This window comes from Callospermophilus lateralis, unplaced genomic scaffold (genome assembly GCF_048772815.1).
Source record: "Callospermophilus lateralis isolate mCalLat2 unplaced genomic scaffold, mCalLat2.hap1 Scaffold_74, whole genome shotgun sequence".
Classification (NCBI taxonomy): domain Eukaryota; kingdom Metazoa; phylum Chordata; class Mammalia; order Rodentia; family Sciuridae; genus Callospermophilus; species Callospermophilus lateralis.
This window is the reverse complement of record NW_027515420.1, coordinates 2,010,067-2,031,177: the sequence shown is the minus strand read 5'-3', so window position 1 is coordinate 2,031,177 and position 21,111 is coordinate 2,010,067.

The following is a 21,111-nucleotide window of genomic DNA, read 5'->3' as shown; positions in this document are numbered from 1 at the left end:
TACTAACTGATGGGCATGTTGAGGGGGGACGAGAGGTCATTTGCATAGTCTCTTCCCCAATCCTGACAAATTTTAAGGTACCATTGTCAAAGGGTGAACTTTTAAGAATTTCGTTAATTAAGTTCCAGTAAGAAAAGGTGGGAACAGGCACCTTTTCTGTGCCAAAGTATTCATAATAATCTTTTAAACAGTCTCCTACTCTAAGTCATCAAAGGTTACTTCAAAGGAAAACCATGGACACAATTCTCCTATGTATGAACAGAAAAATTTTAAGTCCTTTTTCTTAACACGTGCCCCCCATGTCTTGAAGGACTCCTTATGGGCTGACAAAAACAAATCATGTGACGAAACTGCTTGTCCCATGGTGGGTCACTCACTGTGCGTCATCTCCACACTCCTACTGGATATGTCTCTCGGTGGTGTCTGCTGAGGCAATCGCGAGCTCCGCTTGACCAAGTCTTCCAGGAGGACGGGGTTCCCCCTCAGTCTAAGGCTTGAGAACCAGTCGGTGGGCGCCAGATGTTCCGGCCGGCAGGACACATCAACGTGGGCAGCGAACATAGATGGGGAGGAATAAAGGGACAAGAGACACGAGAGATGAGAGGAAGACAGGAGTTCTGATCAAGCTGCAAACTTTTATTGTTCACACAGGGGATTTATATGCTGGAGATGGGAAAGCTCTCTTATCAGTAGTTCCTGGATGTCTTCACAAGGTGAGATAACCTCAGGATGTTTCAGGAAGACAGATGGCCGCAGGAAGTCTTCGAGAGACAGATGGCTACAGGATGTCTCCCAGGCAGGATGTCTCCCAGGGGGCTGTTTCTTGTAAGTGTCAGGATATTCTATGAAGGAGAATTCCTTCTACCTATGAAAGACAGGGATTCAGTATTTCAAAAGGAAAATTGGAAAATGAATCCAATGTGTATGCAAATATGTGCTACACAAAAATCTTCCCACTATTATTCAGAACAATGCCTTGACATTACCTTCACCCCATGTAAGACATAATTAGAGGAGAAGAGTTACAAAATCTGTGAATACATATCTGGAATAGAAAATGCTCAATAGTTCACAAACTTGGAGGTGGGAGAGGAGTTTCCAAAAGAAAGAGACAGGGTAAAAACTCCACAAACATGGAGCTCTGCTGGCCTAAAGTCTTCTTGAGTAACTGCCTCTGAGGTTGGGCACTTGAAATATATGTTGTTGTCAGAAGCTTTAGCTATCTCTGTAGTGAGACCATCAATGCTGGGTCTGCATCTATGTGACCTGAAGGACATGGTTTCTTATTTTCCAATGAACATGGGGCAGCAGTGCTTAATTCTCTATTTGTAGGTAAACTGTTGCCACTGAGCGCTAAGTGTCTCCCAGTGTAGACTGTGAAGCCAATTGGTCATCCTCCACTTTTTGTGGTGTTTCTTGCGGCTGCACTGGGAGTTTAGTATTTGCTTCACGAAATACAAGGAGTTCAACTGGGACACAGTGCTGGAGGGAGTTCTGTCACGTGTGGTGCGTAAGGGTCTGGAGGAGAATGCAACAACCAGGCTTCTATTCCACATAGCTTGCCCTCTTGACCATAGGAATATGATTCTGAAAATTGCCCTGAAACCTCTAGATATAACAAGATGCCTTTACATACAAGGGTCTGGGGGCTGTACCATGTCAGTCACAAACCATTTGGAAGCCAATTCCCGATCCACATGATCCCACCAAAGCTGTTTTAACACACACCTGCACACCTCTGCTCTAGGCCCACTACTCAGCAGGCTCCAAATTACTGGCATCTCTGTTCTACACCATTTTCATAAAAACCAGTCAATCAAGGCACTGTCTGGTACACTCATGATCATCAATAGGACATCCAAAGGTTCTCCAGTGCCACCTGTTTATGGGAATTTCAAAAATTTCATGGTACTCATCTAGCTATTTTTAAAGGATGAAGTTGGAGGCACTCTGGGTTTCAATTCATTCAGGAACCATTAAATGGAGAGGAAGCTCATTGCAATGAAAGCTCTGGAGTACTCTAACAGGCAAGGTTTCCAAAAGACAGGCCAAAAGGTCACATGAAGCCAGGCCCATTGAGGTCTACAATATGAAGTCCATGTGTGTTTTGACTTGCAACTATGGCTGCCAAGTCTTTCACAATAAAATCATGAGATATCCTTCCTGAGATTCCCATTGCTGTGTGCAAAGCCACCCAGGGCTTAGATCTCAGTTTCCAAGGGCGACTCTCATGTGTGCCCTCCTAAAATCCCAACACAATTCATGGCAATACTTCTTGAGTTAAGTTCCACAACTCAGTCTCTAAAAGGAATCACACCAGTGTTCAAGCACAGGTGGACCCAGTCATCTCTTCCAACGGCCACACAAAGGACCACAATTAAAACCAAAACACTCCCACATGGCCCTCATCTTCTTCCATATAGACACTAATCATACCTTCTGGCTGTAGTTTTCCATGAGGGGTGGAGGCAAAGACAGTGTCCAAAATAAGCTCCCTTGCCCCCGTTTTCCTAAAGTCAGTGTGGCCATGGCACCCTTCCTGTGAACCAGGAGTGATCAAAGAGGCCTGCCGTTAATACTGCTCTGATTCTCCATTTTGAAGCCTATTGACTCTGGGGTATAGATTCTTTATGTTAATTGGAGTATTGACAAACCCAAGCACCTATGGGCTAGCCTCTGCAGGGCTTTGAAGAACTCCTTTGACCCAAAGGATCCATAATCTCAATGATGAAGGTCAGGAACCATACAGAGGAAGGAGAGAGATTTCATCCACAATGACTGCTCTTTTGGCTCTTTTGGTTTTGGATGCACACATGGGATTTTTCTATAGATTCATCAGGTGGTGAGAATCTAAGCAACAGCCTCACACAGGGCCAAGAGGCTTATTCAGACACATCTCTTTCCAAAGCAATTAAGCAAAGAGCCACAGGTGATGCCTATTCATTTCTACTTGAAAACTGTTTTCTTCAGGCTTTACAAAGTGGTGGCCTGAGGAGAAGACCTTCCTGACATTCATGGCAACAGAAGAATAGGTAAACAAAAGGCCCAGAGCAGGGTTTCTCCACTGAGACTTTCCTGGTCACACTGATAATTGAGTTTTCTGAGATGTTCCCATTCCCTTCAGCTATCCAGTACATGGCCATGTCACAGAGATTGGAGGTGGTACATATCTTGGACACAAAACCATGATCTTATTCTTGAGATTAGCTAGATTTCAGGAAGAATACCAGAACTTAGAATGGTAGTATGTGTTGCCCATCCATAAGGCAAGCCACAGACCATTCATAAATTTGGCAGGATGAATGTTGGGAAGCTTTCTACTATACAGGACACATCTATCGATGCATTCTCTTTTCTAATGTCTACAACCACGGACTCAGTGGGATACACAGACATTGAAACACTCACCTTGTGAAATGACTTACTAGAAACAATTCACAGCAAACCAAACAATCAAACTTTCCTACCTATTCTCAGAACATGAGACAAAACCACAGACCCACACGCACACCCACAACCACACAGACCCCCAAGTAGGTCTGTGACTATCTGAGTGTCCTCTGACTGTGGGCCACAGTATATTGCCCCATAAGGGGCTGTCCTGTCTCAGATCTAGTCTCCGTGGCCAACTCTGTGATGCTGTCAGAAGCCAGCAGTGAGCCACTACCTGATTTCTCAGGAAAGGCCCCTCTTCAGACCTTCCTGGGATTTGGCCATCCTCACATCAGTAGGTACCAAGAAAGACTGACTCTGTCCTTGGTAAATCCAAACAAGTTTGACCACTGGGACTTGGACTGGGACTGGCTCTGGGTGCCTGGCTTCCTGAATCCTAAGTTCAGAGAGTTCCATAACCAAAGAAGTGAGGTGAGGTCACTTCCCTCAGGAACTGATTGAGGTCAGTACATTGGCAACCACTTTGTCCTAACAGTTGCTTCCAGATTCTGATGAGATGGAGGCTGCACCTACTTCTGTGACATTTTAACAATTTAGAATGGTATATCAGCCATAGGCACCCGGGAACAGCTCTCCACACAGGCCTGGTTTTGTCCATCTTCTCTACATTAAGAAGAGAGAGGATAATTCAGATACATCCTTTTGTCCTAACCGGGTTGTTTGCCATGGAAGATGACTTTTGCTCTCTAAGGTCCTTAATTGCTGCCTACATCTTCTCAAAAGATTATTTCTGCATGGACTTTTGAAGTTCTCAGCTGGTGGAGGATCCCCTACCTTCCTGTATTGAAAGACCAACTCTGTCCCTGCTCTTCTGTAAAGTGAGATTGAGGGAACAGTGTATGGTTAGGGTTAATAGCGTGTTCGATTTGGGTTAGGAATCATTCTGCTATATGAACAGTGGTATTGGGAACCTGTGATATTTATAAGAATATAGACGTGAAATACATGCATGAGAACAGAGACCTAGGAAAGATTTGAAGCCCAGAAATGCATTGGACCCTTGATTGGTATACTTAGCTTGAATTATGTTCTGCACCAAGGTCTCAGATACATCGATATACAATGTCATAGGACCGTGTACCTCGGGCGATTGAATGTAGAAGAGAACATTCAGTCAAAAAGGGATAGTCCGTACGATTAGGAAGATACTCAGTATGTTTAGGAAGAATAGTGAGTCTAGGAGTTGGACCAAAATTTCTTTAGCAATAGGGTTTCGGTTTCAGAATGTAAATGTCAGCACATGTGAAGGGACAGTCACAATGATGAACTGGGGAAAATATGTAGGAAAGCAGATATCAATAGGGACCTTAAGAAATCAGGCAAAGTATAAGGTGAGTGATAGGATTAGATATTTTAAACAGGCGTGAGGTTGAATATATGATCTTAGGAAGAAACAAATATGTAGTCACCAATAGGATTGACATTTTAGAGCATTAGGCAACATGGACATGGATGTTTTTAGTAATCCATGCTCACTTTCCATTTAGGCTTTGGCACAATCATAAGTGTGACCTTTGCCTTTTGTGTCCAGAGTACTTCTGTGGTAAAATGTATATGTAGATAAGGTGACATGAGTATTTCTTACACCATTACAGGGAGCAATATTCTGAAAACTTATACATTATTACTGGGGCTACAAATAGGTTTACCCTGTGTTGATGAGTATAGAGATGATGCATGAATAGACCATATTGTGAATAAAGTATATTACTGGTTCCAACTTTATATAATGGATTGAATTTATATCTGAAAATATATAGGAAATCTTATATTGATATATACACATTCATTCCAATCAGTTATATATCTAATGGTAATATTAGGGTTACGGTTTATCATGAAGAGTGTGTGAGTTTTGCTTCAAAAATAATTATGGAATCGAAAAAAATGTTTTTAGAAAGAAGTCTAGTGAAAGGACCAATAAAGAAACAAGGAGGAATACATGTGTTCTGAAGTAGGAAGTAATTGAATGTGAACCAAATGCCTATAAATTTGTGAACATGTGGATGAAAATATATATCCTATGATGTCCAAAAACTGAAGAAATTGTAATGTACCAGTGTTGAATAAAAATGAACTTCAAAATACACATCATGTCCCATAGGAATCTACTTGCATTGATGTTAAACTGGGTCAGTTACTGTTGAAATATTAGGATTCGTAAGCACCATTCACTGAAGTTAGTTTTCAGTACTAGGCAACCAATATGTATTTCAGCTGCTTGAATATTTCTGAGAATAATCTTGTGAAATGTTGTTTATAAATACACATGCAGGAACATGAATGAATTTATGGAGTGTATATTAAGACACATATATTTCATATTTTGGAAAATCTGGAGAATACACACACACACACACACACACACACACACATTAATATGTAGCAATACATATGCCAATCGAAATTCATCATGAAATATAATTCATCCACATATCCAAAAATATTCATTTTAATGAACATGGATTTATGTATAATGTTTTCCACTAGGAAGCTCACCCATAGGTTAAATTTTCAGTTCCATCAGTATTTAGGGGGAGTCATCTCTTCTCACAATTTTTATATTACAAAGTCAGTGAGCTCACAATAATGTACGTGTGATACCATGTAAGATACTATACATGCATAAAAAATACATGTGCTGAATAGGCTACAGAGTAAGGAAGATAGGAATTTACATATGTGGTAACTTTAAAAACTAATGGAGAAAAATTACAATGAAAAGTTGACTAGATTTATAGTACATACACTTGGTAAAGCAGAAGGCAAATCCAAGTATACACCATGCTTCCTATGAAAGGCCTGTATTTATATTCAGTTAGGTTTCTTTTTCTCCAGGATATTAGGATTAGTACTCAGAGTCTAGTAGGGTATGGGTTAGTGTCAGGGATTCAGTATTTCAAATGGAAAATATGAAAATGAATCTAATGTGCATGCAAACATGTGCTACACATAAATCTTCCCACTCTCATCCAGAGCAATGCCTTGACATAACCATCGCTCCAAGTAAGACACAATTAGAGGAGAGGAGTTAGAAAATCTGTGAATACATATGTGGAAGGGAAAATGCTCAGGAGTTCACAACACTGGAGTTGGAAGAACAGTTTCCAAAAGTAAGGGAGAGGGTAAACACTCCACAAACATCGAGCTCTGCTGGCCTAAAGACTTCGTGAGAAACTTCCTCTAAAGTTGGGCACATGAAATATATGTAATTGTAAGGAGATTTAGCTTCGTTTGTAGTGACACCATCAAATCTGGGTCTGCATCTATGTGACGTGGATGACATGGTTCCTTATTTTCTAATGAACATGATGCAGCAGTTCAGAATTCTCTCTTTGTAGGTAAACTGTGGCCACTGGGAGCTAAGTGTCTCCCCGTGTGGTCTGTGAAGCCATTTGGTTATCCTCCACTTTTTGTGGTGTTTCTTACTGCTGCACTGTGAGTTTGGTATTGGCTTCACGAAATACAAGGAGTTCAACTGGGACACAATGCTGGAGGGAGTTCTGTCACGTATGGTTGGTCAGGGTCTCCAAGAGAATGTATGAACCAGGCTTCTATCCCACATAGCTTTCCCCCTTGACTGTAGCAACCTGATTCTGAACATTGCCTTGAAACCTCTCCATATAACAAGATGCCTTTACATATAAGGGTCTGCTGCCTGCACCTTGTCAGTAACAAGACTTTTTGAAGCCAATGGCAGATCCAGGTGGTCCTACCAAAAATATTTATTTACACACCTACCGTCCACTGCTCTACATCCACTACTCAGCAGGCTCCAACTTACTGGTATCTCTGTTCTTCACCATTTTCACAAAACCCAGTCAATCAAGGCACTATTTGGTACACTCATGATCAGCAACATGATATCCAAAGGTTCTCCAGTGCCATCTGGTAATGGGAATTTCAAAAATTTCATGGTAATTGTTTAGCCATTTTTCAAGGATGAAGTTGAAGGCACTGTGGATTTCAATTCAGGAACCATTAAATGGTGAGGAAGCTAATTTCAATGAAAGCTCTGGAGAATTCTCACAGTCAAGGCTTCCCAAAAAGTGGCCAAGAGGTCACATGAATCCAGGCACAATGATGTGTACTATGTGAGGTCCATGTGTTTTCTGACTCTCAACTATGGCTGCCAAGTCTTTAAAAAAAACATGTGATATCCTGGCTGAGATTCTCAGTGCTCTATGCAAAGCCACCCTGGACGGAGATCTCAGTTTCCAAGGGCGACTCTCATGCATGGCCTCTTAAATCCCAACACAATTCATGGATATACTTTTCTGAGCTCAGTTCCAGAACTCAGTCTCTAACGGGAATCACAGCAGAGTTCAAGCCCAGGTGGACCCAGTCACCTCTTCCAACCGCCACACAAATGACCACAATTGAAATCAAAACACTCCCACATGGCCCTCATGTTCTTCTATATTGACACTCATGATAAACTCTGGCTGGAGTTTTCCAAAAGGGGAGCATCCCAAGTCAGTGTCCAAAAAATGCTCCCTTGTCCCTCATTTGCCTAAAGTCAGGGTGGCCTGGACATCCTTCCTGTGAACCAGGAATGATCAAATAGGCCTGCCGTTAATACTTCTCTGCTTATCCAAATTGAGGTCGTCTGACTGTGGGGTTTAGATTATTTATGTGAATTAGTGTCATGAGAAATCACTAGCACCTATGGGCTAGCCTCTGCAGGGGTTTGAAGAACTCATTTAATCCAAAGGTCCCTCTTCTCACTTGATGGAATTCAGGAACCTTACAGAGGAAGGCGAGAGACTTCATCCACAATGACTGCTCTTTTGGCCATTTTGGTTTTGGATGCACACATGGGATCTTTCTTTAGATCCATCAGGTGCTGAGAATCTAAGCCACAGCCTCACACAGGGTCAAGAGGCTGATTCAGACACATCTCTTTCCAAAGCAATTAAGCAAAGAGCCACAGATGATGCCCATTCATTTCCATTTGAAAACTGTTTTCTTCAGGCTTCACAAAGAGGTGGCCTGAGGCAAAAAACTTCCTGACATTCAGAGCAACAGAATAATACGTAATTAGAAGTCCCAAAGTAGGGTTTTTTCACTGAGACTTGTCAGAAGCCAGTGGTGAGCCATTACCTGCTTTCTCATAAAAGGCCCCTCTTCAGAGCTTTCCTGGCATATGGCCATCCTCACATCTGTAGGTACCAAGAAAGACTGACTCTGTCCTTGGTAATTCAAAACAAGTGACACCACTGGGAGTAGTACTGGGACTGGCTCTGTATGCCTGGCTCCCTGGATGCCAAGTTCCATCACCAAAGAAGTGAGGTAAGGTCACTTCCTTCAGGAACTTAATGAGGTCACGGCCTTGGCAACCACTTTGTTCTAACATTTGCTTCCAAGGGTCCCATGAGATGGAGGCTTCCCCTACTTTCTGTGACACTTTCACAAGTTAAAATGGTATATCAACAATAGGCACCTGGGAACAGCTCTCCACACAGGCCTGATTTGGTCCATCTTCTCTACATTAAGAAGAGAGGCCGATTAAGACACAACCCTTCATCCTGACCAGGTTGTTTGCCATGTAAGATGACTTGTGCTCTCTCAGGTCCTCCATAGCTGCCTACATATTCTCCAGGGATCCTTTAAGCATGGACCTTTGAAGTTCTCATCAGGTAAAAGATCCCCCACATTCCAGTATTATAAGACCAACTCTGTCCCTGCTCTTCTGTAAAGTAAGATTGAGGGAACACTGTATGTTTAGGGTTAATAACAGGTTCAGTTTGGGTTAGGAATCATTTTGTGGATGAATAATGGTATTGGCATCCTGCGATATTTATAAGAATATAGAGGTGAACTGTATGTATGAAAACAGAAATCCAAGTAAGATTGGAAGGCCAGAAAAGCATTGGGCTCTTGATTGTGATACTTAGAATTGAATTACGTTCTGCACAGATGTCTCAGATAAATCGATATACAATGGCATAGGACCTTGTACCTTGGATGATTGAATGTAGAAGAGAACATCAAGTCAAAAAGGGATAGTCGGTAGGATTAGGAAGATAGTAGGTAGGTTTAGGAAGAAGGGTGAGTGTAAGATTTGGAACAAAATTTCTTTAGCAATAGGATTTCTGTTAGAAAATAAATTTAAATGTAAGCACATGTGAAGAGTCTGTCACAATGATGAACTGGGGAAAATATGTAGGTAAGCCGATATCAATAGAGACATTATGAAATCAGGCAAAGTAAAAAGTGAGAGATAGGCTTAGACATTTTCAAAGGATTGAGTTTGAATATGCAATCTTAGGAAGAAACAAATATGTAGTCACCAATAGGATTGACATTTGAGAGCATTAGGCAACTTGGACATGGATGATTTTAGTAATCCATGTTAATTTTCCATTTAGGCTTTGGTACAATCATAAATGTAAACTTTGAGTTCTGTGTCCAGAATATTTCTGTGAATAAATGTATATGTAGATAAGGTGACATGAGTATTTCTTCCAACATTTCTGGGAGCAATATTGACTGACTACTTCTGACTGATAGGTACAGATTCTTTATGTGATTTGGAGTCATGAGAAACCTCAGCACTTCTTCAGGTCTTGAAGAACTCATATGACCCAATGGATCCCTATTCTCACTTGATGGAGTTCAGGAATCTAACAGAGGAAGGGAAGATACTTCATCCACAATGACTGAACTTTTTGCCATTTTGGTTTTGGATGCACACATAGGATCTTTCTTTAGATCCATCAGGTGCTGATAATCTAAGTCACTGCCTGACACAGGGCCAAGAGGCTGATTCAGACACATCCCTTTGCAAGGAAATTAAGCAAACAGCCACAGGTGATGCCCATTCATTTCCATTTGAAACCTGTTTTCTTCAGGCTTCACAAAGGGGTGGCCTGAGGATAAGACCTTCCTGACATTCAGGGCAACAGAAAAATAGGTAAGCAAAAGGCCCAAAGCAGGGTTTCTGCACTGAGACTTTCCTGGTCACACTGTCCCTGCTCTTCCGTAATGTTAGATTGAGGGAAAAGTGTATGGTTAGGGTTAATAACACGTTCGATTTGTGTTAGGAATCATTCTGCAGGACGAATATTGGTACTGGGAATCTGCAATATTTACAAGAATATATAGGTGAAATATAAGTATGAAAACAGAAACCTAGGTAAGATTTGAAGCCCAGACGGGCATTGGGCCCTTGAGTGGGTTACTTAGCTTTGAATTATGTTCTGCACAGATGTCTCAGATAGATCGATATACAATGGCATAGGAACTTGTACCTTGGATTATTGAGTGTCGAAAAGAACATCCAGTCATAAAGGGAAAGTCCGTAGGTTTAGGACGACAGTCTCTACGTTTAGAAACAACAGTGAGTATAGGATTTGGACCAAAAGTTTTTTAGCAATTTCTTTTCAATCAGAGAGTGAATGTAAATGTCAGCACATGTGAAGAGTCAATCACAATGATGAACTGGGGAAAATATGTAGGAAAGCAGATATCAATAGACACATTAAGAAATCAGGCAAAGTATAAAGTGAGGGATAGGATTAGACATTTTCAACAGGCTTGAGGTTGAATAAATAATCTTAGGAAGAAACAAATACATAGGATTTATCAATAGGATTTACATTTGAGAGCATTAAACAACCGGGACATAGATATTTTTAGTAATCCTTGCTCATTTTCCTTTTAGGCTTTGCTACAATCATAAGAGTGAGTTTTGCTTTCTGTGTCCAGAATATTACTCTGTTAAAATTTATATGTAGATCAGGTGACATGAGCATTTCTTCCACCATTACTGGGAGCAATATTTTGAAGATGTAATTGGGGAACAAAGTAGAGTACCCTGTGTCAATGTATATAGAAATAATGTATGAATAGACCATACTGTGAATAAATTATATTACTGGTTCCATCTTTAAATAGTGGATTGATTTGATATCTGAAAATATACAAGAAATCTTAAATTGATATATATATATATATATATATATATACATACATTCATTACAACCAGTTATACACTAACAGTAATATTAGGGTTATGGTTTATCATGAAAAGTGTGTGAGTTTTGCTTCAATTATGATTATGGAAATTGAAAATAATGTGTTTGGAAAGAACTCTCATGAAAAGACCAGTCAAGAACCTTGGAGGAATACATGTGTTCTGAAGCAGCAGGTGGTTGAAATTGAAACAAATGCCTATAAATTTGTGAACTTGTGGTTGAAATATATATCCTATTTTGTGCATAAACTGAAGAAATAGTAATGTACCTCTGTTTAATAAAAAATGAACCTAAAAATACACATCATGTCCCATGGGACACTGCTTGCATTGTTGTTGAACTAGGTTTTACTGTAGAAATATTAGAATTTGTATGCACCATTCACAGAAGTTAGTTTTCAGTACTAGGAAACAGATATGCATTTCAGGTGGATGAATATTTCTGAGAATAATCTTGTGAAGAGTTGATCATAAATTCACATACATGACTATGAGTGTATAATAAGATTCATATATTTCATATTTTGAAAAATATGGAGAGATTGTGTATATATATATATATATATATATATACACACACACACACACACACACACACACACACAGACATTAAAAACAAGCAATATATTTGCCAATCGAAATTCATCATGAAATATATATCATCCACAGGTGCAAAAATATTTATTTCACTGAAAATGGATTTATGTATAATGTTGTTCTACTAGGAAGCTCACCCATAAGTTGAATTTTCAATTCCAACAGTATTTAGGAGGAGTGATCTCTTCTCATAACTTGTATCTGCCTCGTCAGCAACCTCACAAAAATGTAGGTGTGATAACAGGTAGGATTCTATATGTGCATATAAAAATACATGTGCTGAACAGTCTACAGAGAAAGGAGACACCAATTTGTTGAGAGCCACAGCTGAAGGGGCCCCAGCAAACTTCCAGCTCCCAGCAACATCGACCTGCCAGGTGATTATTGGCTCACAGCGGCCCCAGCAACATCTAGCTGATTGGCTCCTCTGTGGTGATGCTCATTGGAGATGCTCATTGAGCTTTTTCCCCGCCCTTTGAGACTGCCAGCTGATGATTGGCTCACAGCAGCCCCAGCAACATCTAGCTGATTGGCTCCTCTGCGGTGATGCTCATTGGGCTGTTTCCCTGCCCTTTCAGACCACAGAGCTGCTCATTGTGGGACTTTTTTGGCTCCACCCACGTGACCCAGCCAAACGGCATCAAGAGCAGGAGAATTGTGGGAGGTGGAGAGGCTTGTGGGTGTGACAGAGACTTTACAAGGAAGAGAGTGGTGGCAGTTGGGCTCTGAGGGTTTTTTTCCTGAGGAGCTGTTTTGTTTGTCATGTGTGGTTCTAAAAATAAAGTTTGTTTCTTTTGAAAAGTGGCTCTTGAATCATGCCCAGCCAGACGGCAGCGTTTGGTGGCTCGCATGGGGAGCGACTGAGGGTAAGTGATAAGGTAAACTGCTCTCCCCTGAGGGCAGGGCTAGAGGATGGGTAGCCATTTTAGGATTCCTCTTTTGTTTTGCTTCACTTTTGTTTTAACTTGCCTGTCCATGGAGATGAGTGAGATGGAAGAAAAACCTCTCACATCTGAGGAAAAATTATTTACGTCTGAGGAACAGATAGTGAGAAAGGACCGATTCACATGTCAGGAGGATAGAAAGGCCATAATGACTTTTTGTTGTTCCCTTTTTATTTCATTCTGTCTCGGTTTTGTTTGGCATCATCTTGTTGGGTTGTATTATAGTAGAAATACGGGATCAGAAATTAGTAAAAAACAAACTGAAAGACTGTTAAGTAAATTGTTAGAGGAAGGAGGCATCTCATTAAAGTCAAGAACAGTCAGGGCATACGTTGATACAATACAAAAATGTAGCCCATGACTTTTTAAGGAGGAGTTGTTAAATATACCATAGTGGAACCATCATGGTGAAGATTAAAAAGAGGAGAAAAGAACAGCCCAGGGACTCTGCCAGTTGACACATTGCCATTGAGGACGTTCAAATCTGGTTTGCTTAGTCCAAAGTCTTTAGTTCAGACAAAGATAGAGGAACAAAGCTTAGGGCAGAAAATGCCATCAGGGGAAAAGTTACAAAAGGAGACTGCTATTAACAACTTTATATCACCAGAGGGCATAAGTTTCCAATCAACAGCGCCACCTCTACAGGAGACTGTTACTAACACCTTTCTATCACCAGATTATGTAAATGTCCAAATAACAAGGCCACCTCCATATGCTGGGAGGCACCAAAACCCCGCAGTTGATAGTTCGGATCCTGAGACAGGATCTCAAGTATTAACATGCCCTGTATTTGAGGTAGGAGGGCAGCGAATTCACCATGCTTTAAATTTCAAAATAGTGAAGCACCTAAAAGAGGTTGTAACAACCTATGGTCCTCAAGCACCCTTCATTGTAAGCTTGGAGGAATCCATTAACAACTTGAATATGACGCCAGTAGATTGGGCTAATATGTGTAAAGCTGTGCTAAATGGAGGTCAATACCTGTTATGGAAGGTTGCCAATGAGGAATTTTGCAAGGAGATGGCTAGGGGAAATGCAGAAGCTGGTTATCCTCAGAGAAATCTAGATATGTTGTTAGGAAAGGGACCTTATGAGGATCAGCAGCAACAAATTGCATATGATCCTGGTGTATACGCACAAATGCTGCAGAGGCGGTTAGGGCATGGAAGACTTTACAAGGACATGGAGGTTTACAAGGTCTATTATCTAAGGTAATACAAGGAGCTAATTAATCTTACGCTGAATTTGTAGATAGGCTTATTCAAACCGCTACCAGAGTTTTTTGGGAATACAGAACTAGCAATGCCATTAAAAAAACAACTGGCTTATGACCAAGCAAATCGTTGTTGTAGAGATATCATTAGACCATGGAAACATGAAGATTTAAACACATATATTAAATTATGTAGAGACATTAATGAATAAGAGCAAGTCGTGGCAGCTGCAGTAAAACAGGCTTTAGATGCCAGAGACATCAATGAACAAGGGCATTTGTGGCAGCTGCAATAGAACAGGCTTTAGATGCAAGGCCAGGAACATGCTACAATTGTCAACAAACAGGATATTTTAAGAGGAATTGCTCCATAGGAGGAGGGTTTAACAAAACTAGGTACCAAAGGAGCAGAATAATGGGTATTTGCCCACGATGCCATAGAGGGAGACACTGGGCTAATGAATGCCGTTCTCAAACCCCCATAGAGAATACCTCATTATCAAAAAACGAACAAGGACCAGCTGTTTATCCACGATATCATGGAGAAAGGCATTGGGCTCAATTGCCAAAAAATGGACAGGGGGGCCCAATGCTCTGTGGCCCAAAACCACAAATATACGGAGCACTGGAGGAACACAGCAACCCCATCAGGGTAGTGCCCAGGACACATTGTCCATCATACACCTCATCAGAAAAATCAGAGAGAGCGCAGGGTTGGACATCTGCACCTCCGCCATATCAGTACTAACTGCAAAGATGGGGGTTCAAATCATTCACACAAAAGTGAAAGGACCTCTTCCCAAAAAAACAATAGGCTTATTATTGGGACGCAGCTCTTCTAATCTAAAAGGACTTATGATAAGTCCTTGGGTAATTGATCCCTTCATTATGAAGGTGAAATAAAATTTATAGCCAGTTCTCCAAAGGATATATCAGTAATTGCACCAGGAGATAGAATAACACAGTTACTAGTAATACCCAGTCTACATGATAAATTTTCCAGTCATGCTGTAGAAAGAGGTTCCAAGGGATTAGGCTCCACAGGTGTAGATTGGGCTATGCTTTCTTTAAATTTAGATTTTCGCCCTATGCTAAAACCAAATATTCAAGGACATGAATTTAATGTGCTACTGGATACAGGTGCAGTCCTTAGCATCATCTCTCATCAAGAATGGTCAAAACATTGGCCATTACAACAAGCCACTCAAACGCTTTGAGACCTAGGAGTGGTGACTAATCCCCACAGAAGTGCAATGGTATTAGATTGGAAAGATTCTGAAGGATGTGAAGGAACTATACAGCCATATGTATTGGATCATCTTCCCGTAAATTGATGGGGACGAGATGTCCTAGATCAATTAGGTTTGACATTAACAAATAACATCAATCAAAATGCACCCACTATTATGACTAGAGAAGGTTTTAGGAAAGGAAAAAGATTAGAAAAACTAGAACAAGGTATAGCAGCACCAATTCAAATAGACCAAGCAACAGACAGACATGGGTTGGATGTTCAGAAACGGCCACTGAGACAATAAAAATTACTTGGAAATCAGAAAGACCAGTATGGGTTCTTCAGTGGACCCTGACTAAAGAAAAGATACAATCACCCCAGGACCTGGTCAAACAACAATTAGCGGAAGAACATATACAACCTTCTGTATCTCCCCATTATACTCCCATTTTTGTCATCAAGAAGAAATCTGGTAAATGGAGATTATTGCAAAACTTAAGAGCCATTAATAATGAGATGGTTATTTTTGGACCTGCTCAGTCGGGGATCCCTCAATTGTCTGCTTTGCCAAAAACTTGGTGTGTTTTAGTTATACATATTAAAGATTTTTTTTTTCAATTCCAATTCTTCCTTAGGATAGTCCACGTTTTGCATTTACTATCCCTGCACTGAATTATGAAGGTCCTGATCAGAGGTATGAGTGGAAAGTACTCACTCAAGGGATGGCTAACAGCCCAACTATGTGTCAAATTTTTGTTAACAAAGTAATCCAGCCACTTAGAAATCAAAATTCTGAAATACAAATATTTCACTATATGGATGATGTACTATTAGCACACAAAGGTAAAAACGCATTGCTAGAATGTTATGCAACACTTACAAACTTATTAAAAATTATAATCTAGAGATAACACTTGACAAAGTACAATTAAATTTTCCAATTAATTATTTAGGAGTTCTATTATCCTCAACCATGGTCAGTCCACCAAAAATTCAAATACGAGTAGAACAACTCAAATCAATTAATGACTTTCAAAAGTTATTAGGAGACATAAATTGGATAAGGCCTTATCTAGGTATACAAAGAGGAGAGTTGGGACCTTTATTTGATATCCTAAAAGGTCCATCTGATCCAAATTCACCCAGAATGTTAACGTCTGAAGCAAGTAAGGCATTAAAAATCATTGAAACATATATGGGAAATATGCATTTGGATAGATTTGATAAAATTTTGCCATTATTATTTATTGTACTACCAACAAAAAATATTCCTACAGGAGTATGTTGGCAAGAAGCTCCATTATAATGGATTCATTTTTCTTATTCTTCTAACACTATAATTAATAGGTATTCCAAGGCTGAGGGACAATTAATACTCATAGGAATAAAAGCAGCAAAGGGAGTGTTTGGAATTTCTCCCAATAAAAGTATTACTCCATACACTATGAATCAAATTGATTAATTAGCTAATGAGTTAAATACGTGGGCAATAATCATGTGTAAATCTAATGTTTCATTTGATACCCACTTACCATCTAATCTTTTATTGTCTTTTTGGTCATCGCATCCTGTAATTTTTCCAAAAATGACAAGAAAACACCTATCATGAATGCTCCGAATATATTCATTGATGGGTCAAATAATGGTTACAGCAGCAATTGTTACACCTGATCAAACTGTTACATTTTTAATACCCCAACAATCAGCTCAAAAGGTAGAGTTTAATGTAGTATTATAAGCTTTTGTGATGTTGAAAGATTCTGTGTTTAATTTTTTTTCCAATAGTCAGTATATAGTTAATGCTATAGAATCCCTTGAAGATGCTGGTAGGATTTCCCCTTCCTCTACTGTTTTCTCTTTCCTTTCCACTATACAAACTCTAATCTGGGACAGAAAAGATCCATTCTTAATAGGACATATCAGGGCACATCCAGGATTGCCTGGAGCCCTTAGTTTGGAGAATGATTTAGCAGATAAAACTACACATGACATACATACATATTTTCTCTACACTAGAAGAAGCTATAAATTTTCATAAAAAGTTGCATATCAATGCTAATACTTTACAAAAGCATTTTAAAATAACTAAGTAACAAGCTAGACAAATAATAAAACAATGTCAAAATTGTGTGACCATTTTACCACAAGTTAATCTTGGAGTCAATCCTAGAAGATTGATACCTAACCATATTTGGCAGATGGACGTCACACACTTGCCAGAATTTGGAAAATTAAAATATTTGCATGTTACAGTTGATACTTCTTCTGGATTTTTGATGGGCTCCCTTCATGCTGGAAAAAAACTAAAGATGTTGTAGCTCATTGCTTACAAAATTTTGCCACTTGGTCATTCCAAAAGAGTTAAAATAGATAATGCCCCTGGTTATACGTCTAACTCTTTTAAACAATTTTGCTCATCATTTGGCATTACTCATATAACAGAAATCCCATGCAATCCACAGGGACAAGGCAGAGTTGAAAGAGCACATCAAACTATTAAAATGGACTTTTAAAGTAAGAAGACGGAATTGGGAAGAGATATAAATTCCCCAAAGATGAACTTAAAACAACCCTTTTTAACTCTAAACTTTTTAAATTTGGATTTTCAGGACTTAGTGCTGCAGAAAGGCATATGTTTCCAAAAAATGTGTATAAGCCCAAGGTACTTTGGAAGGATATTCTAACAGGACAATGGAAAGGTCCTCACCCATTAATTTTCTGGAATTGGGTGTCTGTTTGTGGGTTTTCACAGGAAGAACAGCAGCCAATTTGGATTCCAGAGAGATTAACTTAGGTTCTGACCCAGTGATTGCCTAAAGTCGGGGGTCTGTTTATGTGTTTCCACAGGGAGAACAGCAGCCGATTTGGATTCCAGAGAGATTAACTAAAGCGATTTCTATAGACCAAAATAAGATGATTTGGCTCAAATCCATAACAGCTGATGTGCAAAACTCCAGTTTGGCTATCCTTACATCAGCGACAGAACAGGGATGCTTTTTTCAATATCTATTTTATTATTGCCCTTTACCACATCATGAAGTTCTCTTTTGTTTTTTTGAGCTCATACAGACCTAGGTTAATGTTTTGCTGATCAGTTCTATTTTTTGTCTATACAGTTTTTAAACATTGCAATGATGATTTCACCTGTAAAAAGTTATAAGGCCTTTACTATTATATTATGTGTTGTATGTATTTATTATGTGTGCACACTTGTGTTTTGTGTTATATGTTTGAATGTGTGTATGTCCATGTATCATATATGATGAGTGCTCATGAAAAAATGGATCCATTTTTTTTAAATTCACGTGAATTAAATGGTTTAATTTAAATGGGGTAAACAACTGTTCAGGATTGTTTTAATATGTGAAAAAATAGGAGGTTAACAGACCTGTTTATTTTACTTTTACCTTTCCTTTTCATTATATTTAATAATTCTCTTCAAGATAATGTAAATTGTTAAGAAAATTGTTTTCTTTTAGTGCCTTCTGGAATGTTACATAATTATTTCTTTAGCCATTATTGCCAGAATTCCTATCTTTATCCCAGTGCCGGTGAAGACAAAGATAAAACCAATATACAGCTTCTGCAATACCCATCACTGAACTGCTTGCAGAACTTGCTTGGAATATGTATCACTTGTATGCATTGTGAACTCACTTGTATGCATTGTGAACTATCTGCTGGTGCAGCGAATTGTGGTAGTGTTGGGATACTTATGCTGATTCTGTCATCAGTGGTACAATTTTTCCAAAAGGAGTCCTCAATTGGCTTGGTGTATCTTCCCTATTCTCGCTTGATAGAGGTCAGGAAACTTACAGAAAAAGGCGAAAGACTTCATCCACAATGACTGCTCTTTTGGCCATTTTTGTTTTGGATTCACACATGGGATCTTTCTTTAGATCTATCAGGTTCTGAGATTCAAAGCCACAACCTCACACAGGGCCAAGAGGCTGATTCAGACACATCCCTTTCCAAAGCAATTAAGCAAAGAGCCACAGGTGATGCCCATTCCTTTCCATTTGCATACTGTTTTCTTCAGGCTTCACAAAGGGGTGGCCTGAGGCATAGACCTTCCTAACATTCAGGGCAAGGGAACCATAGGTAAGCAAATTGCCCAAAGCAGAGTTTCTCCACTGAGACTTTTCTGTTTACAATGATATCTGAGTTTTCTGAAATCTTCCCATTCCCTTCAGCTATCCAGTACATGGCCATGTCACAGAGTTTGGAGGTGGTACATATCTTGAACACAAAACAATGAGGCTATTCTGGAGAGAGGCCAGAATTCAGGAATAAAACAGGAACTTAGGAAGATAGTAGGTGTTGCCTGTCCATAAGACAAGCAACAGTCCATTCATAAAAAGGGCAGAATGAATGCCTGGAAGCTTCCTACTAGACAGGACACCTCCATTGATGCATTCTCTTTTCTAAAGACTACAACAACGGACACAGTGGATATACAGACATAGAAAAACTCGCCTTGTCAAATGACTTACTAGAAACAGTCGACTCCAAACCAAACAAACCACCTTTCCTACCTATTCTGAGAACATGAGACAAAACCATGAACTCACACCCACACCCACAAAGGCACCTCCTTCCCACAAGTAGGTCTGTGACTATCTGTAGTGTCCTCTGACTGGTGGACCATACTATGTTCTTCCAAAATGGCCTGTCTTGTATCAGATCAGGCCTTCTTTGCCAACTCTGTTAAGTTGTCAGAAGCCAGCAGCTTTCTCAGGAAAGGCCCCTCTTCAGAGTTCTCCTGGCATTTGGCCATCCTCACATCAGGAGGTAACAAGAAAGACTGACTCTGTCCTTGGTAAATTCAAGCAAGTGTGCCCACTGGGACTGGGACTGGGACTGGCTCTGGGTGACTGGCTTCCTGGATCCCAAGTTCAGAGAGTTCCATCACCAAGGAAGTGAGGTAGGTCACTTCCTTCAGGAATTGAATGAGGTCAATACCTTGGCAACCACTTTGTCCTAACAGTTGTTTACAAGGGTCCCATGAGATGGCGGCTGCCCCTACTTCTTCTGACACATTCATTAGTTAGAATGGTATATCAACCATAGGCACCAGGGAACAGCTCTTCACACAGGCCTGGTTTGGTCCATCTTTTCTACATTAAGAACAGAGTGGCTGATTCAGACAGAATACTTCATACTGACCGGGTTTTTTGCCATGGAAGATGATTTTGCTCTTTCAGGTCCTTCAGAGCTGCCTAAGTCTTCTCCAGGGAACATTTCTGCATGAACCTTTGAGGTTCTCAGCAGGTGGAAGATCCCCTACATTCCTGTATTGTAAGACCAACTCTGTCCCTGCTCTATTGTAAAGTTAGATTGAGGGAACAGTGTATGCTTAGGGTTAATAACAGGTTCGATTTGGGTTTGAAATCCTTCTGAGGGATGCATAATGGTATTGGGAACCTGTGATATTTACAAGAATATATAGGTGAAATATAAGTATGAAAACAGAAATCTAGATATGATTTGAAGCCCAGAGTGCATTGGGCCCTTGATTGGGATACTTAGCTTTGAATTATATTCTGCACAGATGTCTCAGATAAATCGATATACAATAGTAAGTGATAGCATCAGACATTTTCAACAGGCTTGAGGTTGAATATATAATCTTAGGAAGAAACAAATATTTAGACACCAATAGGATTGACATTTGATAGCAGTAGGCAACCTG